The 12,170-nt window shown below is 37.1% G+C and overlaps 1 protein-coding gene across 3 annotated transcripts in view; it reads right to left on the bottom strand.

Annotated features, from left to right (window-relative positions):
• KLHL8 (kelch like family member 8) overlaps nucleotides 1-11,911 on the bottom strand; it is a 48,367-nt gene extending 36,456 nt beyond the window's left edge. The window contains exon 1 of one of the 3 annotated variants that reach the window (XM_031943170.1): nucleotides 11,701-11,911. The gene's annotated coding sequence lies outside the window, so the exon portion shown is untranslated. Of the gene's footprint in view, nucleotides 1-5,213; nucleotides 5,427-5,497; nucleotides 5,636-11,700 lie in introns of those variants that run through there. The other 2 variants (XM_003772961.4, XM_031943171.1) reach the window with 2 other exon arrangements.
• Nucleotides 11,912-12,170: the final 259 nt, after the last annotated feature.

Here is a 12,170-nt window from a genome sequence, read left to right as displayed (position 1 = left end):
AGTTGCATAAAGGTGGTGGTAAAGGGAGTTTCTTCAGTGAAGAGTTCTTTATATAAATGAAAACACAGGTTCAATTCCTTTTTCTACTCCTATTACTAATCGATACTTTCAAAAAGAAGTTTTCATTTGCTTGTATTTGAATGCTAACATCTAACAGTGCCTGGTCAAGGAAGCATTAATAAGCACTTCACAGATATTTTTTATACCTATGTATTAAAAAATGGCATATACTCTGTATGGCCATCATATAGGAGGTAATGTAGAGGAGTAACAACAGAGGATCTCAGAAGTTTGAGGCCTCTTAGGTAAACTTAGGCAAAGTTACCATCTTTGAGCTTTGGTTTCTTCATCTAAAAGATAAAAGGGCTGGACTGGAAATCTTAAGAGTAACTTGAACCATTTAAAATGATTATGGAGGCAGTGAGGTAGATGAACTTCCTAGGTATGTGTTTCATTATGGAATTCTGCCCTTTCTTTGAGAACATTAAATTATGAAAAATGCCTGGGGCCAGAGAAATTTTCAGAGACAAAATGGATCTTTTTCTCTTTGGATTCTTCTTGTTCTCTAAAATGAGATGTTTAGAGCTAGAAGATAAAAACAAAAACAGCGCACCGAGTATTTCTTTCACATTATGCTGGAAAGAAATTATTAGCTGTATTAACCTTGAAGAATGTCTGCTATGCTTACCTCCCAATTTTAGCTCAATTCTTGAATTCCTGTAAACTCTCAATAAAAACAAAGCAAAGGTAAAAAAAGAGGGTTGTTAAATTTTAAATAATAATATTTAACAAAAAAGCATGTGAAAAAAGAATAGGTTCAAAATTACTGAGATACTGAAAAGCATTATAATTTTTTCACTTGGTCAGTTGCAAAGTCAATTGCAGAAAATAAATTATTCACAAATACTTTTCATAGCTGTTCTCAACTGGAAAATTAAGAGAGCTACATAATAAAAATCATATATTACTGAAAATTTGCTTTATAAGAATTTCCTTTTCTCAAATAGAGCTTAGTCAAACTGATATCTAAAACGAAATCAACATTTATTAAGTGCTTACAACCTAACAGGCACTATACTAATATACTGAGAAGACAAAAACAAAGTAAGGCCCCAGGAGAAAAAAACCACATAAAAGAGTGCTGAAAAGGGGCTGGCAGTGGGGAAGTATCCACACACAGGAATATGGATAAAAAAATCTGAAGACTCAAGAGTGGAGAGGAAAGATGAATAAAGGAGTGAATGTGGCTGGCCTTGGCACTTCTTCAATTGGAGGTTCTAAAGGGAACTCACCAATGGAGAAGTAGCAACCATGGGGTCAAAAGAATCTTCCAGAATGGACAAGCTGCTTCTGGGTGGCAAAGGATGAGGTATTTTCCAGGATGAGAAAGCTGCTGAAACATGATGAAGAAAAGTCCACAAAGTCAGGAGCAGAGACCAGGCCTGGCTGGCACAGAACCTTTCTTAAAATGTAGTTTCCATGAAGAACTGAGCAATTAATGAGGGTGAAAGGATCTTCTAAGGTAAGAAGGTGACTGTCTTAAGTGCCTAATGTAGAAATTAAAGACTAGTATTCAATTTTAGGTGGCAATGTTTGCCGATTTCTATGTCATGCCCAACACATATTCTTCAATGTTGTTGCCCAAACTCATTCATAACATTGTAATTGGAGATATCTACCCATTAAATCTTCCCTTGGCATTGTAGATACTAGCAGTAACTGATCTAGAAATTAAAATTGATCTTAAACCATCCAGCTCTATATCCTAGCAACTTATTTCCAAAGAAATAGATCAGTTTGAAATAATAATTCATATTACAGTGATAAAAGCTGAAACTTTGTTGATATTAAGTCTAAAATTCTCCATTCCAATTATATTAAAAAAACCTCTAATTTATCAACTATACTATAAAAAAACTTAATTCACATAATGAAGTTCTTATTTCTTGAAGATATTGGTCTGGGGCAGCTAGATGGTGCAGTGCATAGAGTACCAGCACCGGAGTTCAAATCTGGTCTCATACACTTAACCTCAATTGCCTCAGCACCCAAAAAAAAAAAAAAAAAGATTGTCCTGTTTTCGATTTAAAAACAATACTGAAAACTATATAATTATCAACTAGTTTAACATTTACTAGATGTTTCCATATTGCATATTACAGAGAAGGGGAATGTTCCTTTTCTTGTAGAAGTATATAATGTAAAGCTTCCATTATGAAAAAGGGAACCCTGTTTGTTCTTCATTATTGTATTTCCCAGATGTAGCATCCTTAGAAAACAATGAGAAAATAGCTAATGCTGGATCAGTCTTGTTATGGTCCTGTATAAACATAAATGTTATCATTAGGTTATAAATGTTACATCCTAAAATGTAACATTTCAATACCAGTAAGAAAGCAGAAAGTAAATGCACTGTTATTCATGTAAATAACCATCCCAAGAAAGGGCAATGAAATGGAGAACTTTACTATGGTCCTTCCAATTCTGTTATTATTAGAACAGGTCTGACTCATGTGAATTACAAAGTCATTAGAACTGTGATAACATAGTAACTACAAATACATTTCTTGAGGGGAAAAAAAATCAGGTTTTTCACATTAACATAAGCTACTTAAATCCACTGGAAAATAAACTATTAAGAGTTTTCTTTTAGAAAACACAGTCCCTAGAAAGGAAGACAAAATCCCTTTGAGCAGAACTCAATGTATCTTCAACTTTAACTGTATTAGAAGCTATCCAGTGTGCATAAAAAATAAGGGATTGGGGCAGATAAATAATGCAGTAGGTATAACACCAGTTCTGAAGTCAGAAGGACCTAAGTTCAAACCTATCTTTCTGACTCTTAAAGCTTACTAGCTGTGTGATTCTGGGCAAGTCACTTAACCCCAATCACCTCACTATTAAAAAAACTTTCACTTCTTGATTCATTTCAACATGTTAATACAAAAAACTAAATTTAAGAAAACATACTTTAACATAGCAGAAATAAAATCAAATTTAAATATTATATACAGAAATGTGTACATAAACCTCTAAAACGAAGTGTTCATCTTCAAAATAAATGACTCTTCTATAACCAAATACAAAAAAAAAAAACCAAACCATAATAAACTTACATCTGATTTTCCTTTAACATAGAAGTCTCGGAATAACTTTTAAAAAGCTCAAATTCATATTCTTATAAGGATTGTACTTAAGTGTCATAGTAATGACTTCTGTAAGCTTCTAATATTACATTATTTATTAGCCAAATGACTTTCTCATAAATTCCCCTGTGAATGGAACCATTTTTCTCTCAAGACATGTATTGTATAAACTGTAAAATTCTGGCTAAAAGTGAGCTATTACTACTAGATTCTTTGACCAACTAAATTTACATCATAAAGTAGAAAGAAAAGAATGACCTTTCATCTACAGAGATAGTCAAGAAGTCACCTTGGCCCAATGTTGGTTATACCTTGGCCAAGGATTGGAAAGAGAGGGAAAAGTATCGATTACCAGCAAACTGGCAAATGTTGAACATGTCATCATAAATGAGAGTAAAACAATGAAAACGTTCTTTTAGCAGATAAAATTCTCTGCTAAACTTTTCAAAGAATTTTCTTACAAGATAGGTTAATAAGAATGGTTAAGTATTTTATTAAAAGGCATTCAATTAAGAACTGTATAAACTACATAAAAACTGCCACAAAGATTGAGAAGCTAAAAAAATAGTAGAGAAAAAAAACACTCCTAATTTAACTGACAAGCAAAATATTGGGAGACAGGAAAGACTTCATTCTAATAAAGCCATAAAACCACTGTTAGGAAACATAAATAAATGTGTTCTGGTTGTTAAGTACTGAAAACCTACATTTTATAATGGGTTTAGGACTTGAAGAGTAGTTTAAAAAACATTTTATCTGTGCTTCATTATAATTGCTTTCATAACGTAATATTATGTATTTTGTGCATTTTAAAACATTCATAGGCTTCAGACTGCCAAAGGAATCCATAACACAAAAAAGGGGATAAGAACTCCTTTATCAGAAAAGCTATGTGCACATACAATTAATTGTGCACAAAACAAATTCAAGGTAACTTTTTTTTTTTGAGAGGAAAACATTAGCAAAATCTGATAAATTAGAGATTTATGGTTTACAGCAATGTTTCAAGCAGAGGGGCATGCGATGCAAATTTGACTACATGGAGGCTTAAAAGTATTTGTACTGCAAGATTATAATGAGGATCAAAATATGGTAAAGCTCTTTGCAAATAATAAAGCGCCATATAAATGTCAGCTATAACATTATACAAACACACGGATTCCAATTATTATCTCTATGCAGATGTTTCTGACATCCATTTATGCAGCATTAAACACTCCTGACCTCCGATTTCATCACATCTCCAGCTGCCTACAGGACATTTGAATTGGATGCCTATTCATGTATGTCCAAAACTGAATCTTTTCCCCCCAAACCTTCTCTTCCTAACCTGTTACCAAGACAACGCAATCCTTCCAAATCACCCAGGTTTGAAAGCAGATGTCATCCTTTTTCTCAATCCCACCCCCACCCCGCATCTAAACTGACGTTAATCCAGGTTCTACTTTCACATCATCTCTGGTTGTTGAGTTTAATTATTTTCAGGATTTGACTGGAATCCCCTTTAGGTTCGTTATTTCCTGTTCCACCCCATTTTACAGATGAGGAAACTGAGGGCACAGAAAACTTAAGTGACTTGCCCAGAATCACAGTCAGGAAACGTTTGCAAGGCTGCCTCCTGCTCTCGTGGTCTATTCACTGTCCCTCGGACACCCCCAGCATGGCGATGCGGGCGCTACCGTTTCAATGGTCACTATTGCAGGAGCCTCCAGGTTTCCCCCGTGCTCCTGGGCCCCAGTTGCCCCGGTCATTCCCCGTCAGTTGTAGCATCAGTTATCAAACTCTCCGCTCAGCATAGCGAGCCCCGTCTCCTGGTCCGCTTCACCTTGCCCCTGGGCCCGGGCCCCTCTCAGCCCTCCGGAGACACGACGCGCCAGCCCGCTGGCTGTGCGCGTTATGCCCCCCCCGGAAGCCCAGCGCCACTGACTTCCCCCCCCCCCCCCACCGCCTCGCTCCAGGTGGCGAAGGAAAGCCGGCCTCCACAGCCACCCGAGGCCGCGGGCTGCTGGCCCCGAGCTCCGGGACGCTCTTTGCTCGCCCACTCCCCTTCCGTAAGTCCTCACGCACCGACTCGCGTTTCCGATTCTGCGGACGCCGGATGGACCTTGGAGTTCGGCCTCCGAGGCGCCCATCCCGTCCCCGCTCTCACCCGGCTCGAGGCGGCGAGACGGCGCGGGAGAGGGAGGGGGCGGGAGGCAGAGCGCCCACCCGAGGCTGTCACGCTCCCTTCCCCGAAGCCACAGGGAGCAGGGGTTCTGCCCGCAGGCGCAGATGGAGGGGGGAGCACTCGGCGGACAATGGCCGAGGGGGAGGAGGGCAGGGGAATCGGATCAGACTGGAGGCCTCGTTACCTAGCTTTCTCTGAATTGCGTCCACCCCCCTCCTCCTCCCCGGTTCCAGCGCTCTTCCACCGGAGGCGGCGCCGATTCCCCAGCTCCCTCTCTCCTCCTGGGGCAGACGATCCCAGCGCGCAATTCTGGAAAGTCTGCGCTCAAGCAGGCAGACGCCAGCCGGGGGAGCTACGGCTGGGGGACACGCGCTTTCAGCGCGCGCGCCCCGGCAACTCCGCCCCTGTGCTCTCATTGCACATGCGCAAGCGGGCCGGCCGGAGCGGAAAGCGCCCTGGGAAATGTAGTTCCTTTGGTGACTCGGCTGTTCCCTCTCCCTGGGTTATATAATCGAGCAATTCGAGGTACGGGGTAGGTCCTAACAGCTTTCTCTGCAGAGCTGGACCGGGATCGTGGATATAGAGGTGAAAGAGACCTTCGCGGCTGGCCAGTCCACCTCGCCCATTTTATATATATATTATATGCATATATACATATACATATACATTATAATATATATTATATGCATTATATGCATATATACATATACATTATATAATATATATTATATACATTATTTGCATATATACACATACATTATAATATATATATTATATACATTATATGCATATATACATATACATTATATAATATATATTATATGCATGTATACATTATATAATATATATATTATATACATTATTTGCATATATATACATTATATAATACATTATATGTATATATATATATATATATATACGTGCATGTTTGTGCTACTAGATATAGAGATATGCAGCCATCTCTATACCCAACCTATCAATATGCCCGTATGTATTGTGTGTGTGGGGGGGGGGGGGGGGGCAGCCCAGCAGCATCACACGGCGCCCACAGAAGAGGATAAACAACAGGAGGTAAGCTATTTCCTGTGAGAGCTGTACCTATAAATCCTATAAAACACCTGATTTGTGTCGGTCACTGAGGAATTTAACCAAAAATAACAATAAAACGGTAAAATCAGTCCTTGTCCTGAAGAAGCTTAGTCTTTGGGGAGACAGCAACACACACAAAAATATATTCGTACTGGGGATACTGAGAGAAGCCTGTGCCTCTTTCTTCTGACAGTGCTATCTCCCTGGTCTTCCTTATCTCCTGTCTGGATTAAAGGGAGAGCCTGCACATCCTGCCACAAATCTCTTCACGCCCAATTCTTCCTTACTCAGATAGCACTGATAAAGTACAGATTTCATCATGTCACCTTGTTATTCAATAAACTCCAGGGGTTTTCTCTTACCTTAAGGATCATCTTGTGTTTGAATTTCATGACCTTGCCCACCTCTATCTTTCCAACCTTTTTATACCTTATCCTGATTCATATACTCCATGATCCAGTGACGCTTGAACTCCCTGTTATTCCTTTCACAAAACCCTGAAATTCCCAGCTCTAGACATTGTTACTGTCTCCTGTGCCTGAAATTCTCTCTTCTCTCTCTGCCTACAAATTTAATTAGCTTCCTTCAAGTCTCAGCTAAACTTAGAACTTCTACAAGAAGCCTTTCCCTGCCTCCTTTAATGTTAGATCCTTCTCTCTAATATCCCCTTAATATCAATTTCTCCTGTATATATCTTGTTGATTTGTTGTTTGTAAGCTCTCTCTCTAACCCCCAATATTATTTCTCCTGTATATTAATAATCAATTATTGAATTAATACTAGGACTTTTTCTGAAGCTTGTAAGTTGTCCAGTCTTTGAAGGACATTGCTGATAATGAGATTGCATTAACATTCTTAACAATCTTTCCAGGTAGGAAAACCTATCTCTCTCTTTTTTTATTACAACTTTTTATTTACAAGATCTATGCATGGGTAATTTTTCAGCATTGACCCTTGCAAAACCTTCTGTTCCAACTTTTCCCTCCTTCCCCCACCTCCTCCCCAGATGGCAGGTAGACCAATACATGTGAAATATGCTAAAGTATATGTTAAATACAACATATGTATACATATCCATACAGTTATTTTGTTGCACAAGAAAAATCAAACTTAGAAATAAGGTAAAAATAACCTGAGAAGGAAAACAAAAATGCAAGTAAACAAAAACAGAAGGAATGGAAATGCTATGTTGTGGTTCACATTCATTTCCCATAGTTCTTTTGCTGGATGTAGCTGGTTCTCTTCATTATTGAACAAATTGAACTGATTTGATTCATCTCATTGTTGAAGAGAGAGCCATGTCCATCAGAATTGATCATCATATAGTATTGTTGTTGAAGTGTGTAATGATCTTCTGGGTCTGCTCATCTCACTCAGTTCATGTAAGTCTGAAATCATCCTGCTGGTCATTTCTTACAGAACAATAATATTCCATAACATTCATATAGAATGACTTATTCAGCCATTCTCCAATTAATGGGCATCCACTCAGTTTCCAGTTTCTAGCCACTACAAAAAGGGCTGTCATAAACATTTTGGCACATACAGGTCCTTTTCCCTTCTTTAAGATCTCTTTGGGATATAAGCCCAGTAGTAACACTGCTGGATCAAAGAGTATGTACAGTTTGATAACTTTTTGAGCATAGTTCCAAATTGCTCTCCAGAATGGTTGGATGCATTCACAATTCTACCAACAATGCATCAGTGTTCCAGTTTTCCTACATCCCTTCCAACATTTAGCATTATCTTTTCTTGTCATCCTAGCCAATCTGACAGGTGTGTAGTGGTATCTTAGAGTTGTCTTAATTTGCATTCTGTGATTATAATGATTTGGAGCATCTTTTCATATGGCTAGAATTAGTTTCAATTTTTTCATCTGAAAATTGTCTATTCATATCCTTTGATCATTTATCAATTGGAGAATGGCTTGATATCTTATAAATTAGAGTCAATTCTCTATATATTTTGGCCTTTATCAGAACCTTTGACTGTAAAAATGTTTTCCCAGTTTATTGCTTCCCTTCTAATCTTGTCTGCATTAGTTTTGTTTATGCAAAAGCTTTTTAATTTGATATAATCAAAATTTTCTATTTTGTAATCAATAATGATCTCTAGTTCTTCTTTGGTCACAAATTCTTTCCTCCTCCACAGGTTTGAGAGGTAAACTATGCTATGTTCTTCTAATTTATTTATAATCTCATTCTTTATGCCTAGATCATGAACTCATTTTGATCTTATCTTAGTGTATGGTGTTAAGTGTGCGTCAATGCCTAGTTTCTGCCATACTAATTTCCAATTTTCCCAGAAGTTTTTAATCAAACAGTGAATTCTTATCCCAAAAACTGGGGTCTTTGGGTTTGTCAAACACTAGATTATTAAAATTACTGACTATTTTGTCCTGTGAACCTAACCTTTTCCACTGATCAACTAGTCTATTTCTTAGTCAATAACAAATGGTTTTGGTGACTGCTGCTTTATAATATAGTTTTAGATCTGGTATAGCTAGGTCACCTTCATTTGATTTTTTTTTCATTAGTTCCCTTGAAAGTCTTGACCTTTTGTTCTTCCAGATGAATTTTGTTATTTTTTTTCAAGGTCATTAAAATAGTTTTTTGGGAGTTTGATTGGTATAGCACTAAATAGAGTAGTTTAGGTAATATTGTCATCTTTATTATATTTGCTCGACCTATCCAAGAGCACTTAATATTTTTCCAATTGGTTAGATCTGACTTTATTTTTGTGGAAAGTTTTGTAGTTTTGCTCATATAGTTCCTGATTTTCCCTTGAAAGCCCATCTCTTTTTACTCAGCTTTGGGTGAGAGAAAAATTATTTGTTTAGATTGACCAAAGCTGGGCAATTTAGAAGTAAATTACATAACCAAAATTCATTAGAATAGGTAATTCTCATTTCATTGTTGTATTCCTCATTGTAATATTCATTCTCTGATTACTTGTTAAACAATTGAAGTTGATTACTAACTGTCCTCAGGAACATCCACTTTTCCAAGTCACAAATAGTATGGCAGAAACTAGGTACTGACCAACACTTTACACTCTATATGAAGATAAGATCAAAATGGGTTCATGATTTGGACATAAAAGGTGATACTATAAGCAAATTAGTAGAGCAAGGGATAGTCTGTCAGATCTGTGGAAAAGGGAGGAATTTATGGCCCAAGAAGAACTAGAGAACATTATGAAATGCAAAATGGATAATTTTAATTACATTTAAAACTTTTTGCACAAACAAAATCAATATATCTAAGATTAAAAGGGAAGTAGAAAGCTGGAAAACAATTTTTTTTTACAGCAAATATTTCCGATAAAGCCCTCATGTCTAAAATATAGAGAGAGCAGAGATAGCTAGATGGCAAAATGGATAGAGGTCTGGCCCCAGAATCAGGAGGACCTGAGTTTTAAATCCAGCTTCAGATACTTCTTAGCTGTATGACCTGGCAAGTCACAACCCTAATTGCCTTGCCAAAAAATAAATACTTAAGTAAATATTATAAATAAAAAAATTGTATTTTAAGAATATAAGTCATTGCCCAACTGTTAATCAAAAGATATGAACAGACCATTTTCAGATGAAGAAATGTCATGTCTAATGTCTAAATAAAACTAGTGAAAGCTATAGAAATGTCTAAATAACTATTGATCAGAGAAATGCAAATTAAAACAACTAACTCTGAGGTACCACTTCACACTTCTCAGATTGACTAATATGACAAGAAAAGATCATGACAAATGTTAGAGGGGATGTGGGAAAACTGAGACACTGATGCATTATTGGTGGAGTTGTGAAATGGTTTCTGGAGAGTGATTTGGAATGATACCCAAAGGGCTATAAAACTGTCAATTCCCTTTGATCCAGCAGTATTTCTACTGGGTCTATATCTCAAAGAAATCATAAAAGAGGGAAAACGACCCACATGTGCAAAAATGTTTGTAGCAGCCCTTTTTGTATTGTCAAGGAACTGGAAATTAAGTGGATACCCATCAGTTGAGGAATAGCTGAATGTTATGGTATATATATATGTATGTAATGGAAAATTATTGTTCTATAAGAAACGATGAACAGGCTGATTTTAGAAAAGTCTGGAAGGATTTATATAAACTGATTCTGAATGAAGTGAGCAGAAACAGGAGAACATTATACACAGTAACAAGAAGATTTATGAGATCATCAATTGTGATGGATTTGGCTCTTTTCAACAATGGAATGATTTAAGACAATTATAATAGCTTTGTGATGGAAAATGCCATCTACATTCAGAGAGAGTACTAAGGAGACTGAATGTGGTTTGAAGCATATTATTTTCAAACCTTTGTTTGTTGTGTAATACCAGAGTAACTAAAGACATTTTCTTTAAAAATTCTTTCTGAAATAAGTTCTCTTGTGTCCTCCAAATGAAGCATTGTGCACATGTACCAGATCTCCTTTATATAGTTACAAAGTAAATAATAAGGCTATTCCATGGTTTTGCTCCCAAAGCTATCCAGTCTTCCCTGCTTGCTTGCATGAATGCTTTCACATTTAATGAGGACAGGTTTTATGAGAAGCTTTTGTTTCAAACTTAGGATTTCAATATATGTATCTCTTTACTCAGTGCTTTTATGGAACACATAGGAACAGACACTTTGTTTACATGCAAACTTCTGACTTTGTGATACATGCATTAGCAAATTGGGTTCCCCAAAGCAAAACATTTTGGTCTGCATTTCTTATTCTTAATAGTTCCTTCTCCATCTGGATATGTTTCTGATACTCCAGATTTTGTCACCATGACTGGCAAATTCCTTCCAGGAAGCTCCATTCTGGAGATGGGCCAAGGTTGGCCATGCTTCATTCACCTCTGAGCTAGGTTTCTGATTTTCTAGACTTCATTATCATAACCCTATTTGGATCCTTTCTTGAGCCTATTCCATTACCATTTTAATACTATTGCCTTTTATGTATAGTGTTCCCTTTTTAGAAGTAAACTTTCTGAGGATGGGACTGGTTTTTTGCATCTATCTATCTATCTCCTCAGCACAGTACCTAGCTCATAGTAAGTGCTTAATAAATGCTTCTGGTTCATGTTTCCTTCACCAAAGTACTTCCCATCATCAGTCAGCTAATAAGATTTAGGTCTTAGGAAAGTCATTTACTCCATGGCATAGCAAGAATAATAATTACAAAACATTGTCCCAATAATCTCTCTTCTACATCATATATAAACAGGAAGAATAGGACAGACAGAATACAATGGCAGGGAGACAAATGTTTAGGATATATTTATGACAAAGGCAACTTACAATTCCTGTCACCATGGAGCCTTTTTAGAGTCATTTTTCAAGGTCCTGAGGATCTGCTCTTCCCCACAGTTTGACTTTAAATTGCCAGGACTAGCCACCTGAAAATAGTTTCTCCCTTAAGTGGTTGTCTCTATGAATCTGTTGTAGGTGTGGCGTACGGATCTTTTTATCTACTGGGTGCAGGGTCTCCTACTGGTTTGGTAAGAGCTCCATTTAAAAGATAAGAAGAGGTCAGTGTAGGGAGAAAGGAGAAAAAAAAAAAAGTCCCAGTGTTAACAACTGAAATTCAGCAAGATTTTTAGCTATTTAAAGCTTCCAGAGACATGGCCAATTCATTTGCTTAACCAATCCCAAGTCATTCTCCTCTTGACCCAATAGAGAAATATTTGTACCTCACAAAGGGATGAGGGCATAAATGGATCTTTTAGAATTAATTTAACACAGAGTTAGTTAGATGGCACAATTGATAG

This window comes from Sarcophilus harrisii, chromosome 6, assembly GCF_902635505.1.
Source record: "Sarcophilus harrisii chromosome 6, mSarHar1.11, whole genome shotgun sequence".
Classification (NCBI taxonomy): domain Eukaryota; kingdom Metazoa; phylum Chordata; class Mammalia; order Dasyuromorphia; family Dasyuridae; genus Sarcophilus; species Sarcophilus harrisii.
This window is presented reverse-complemented; position numbering and strand designations above follow the sequence as displayed.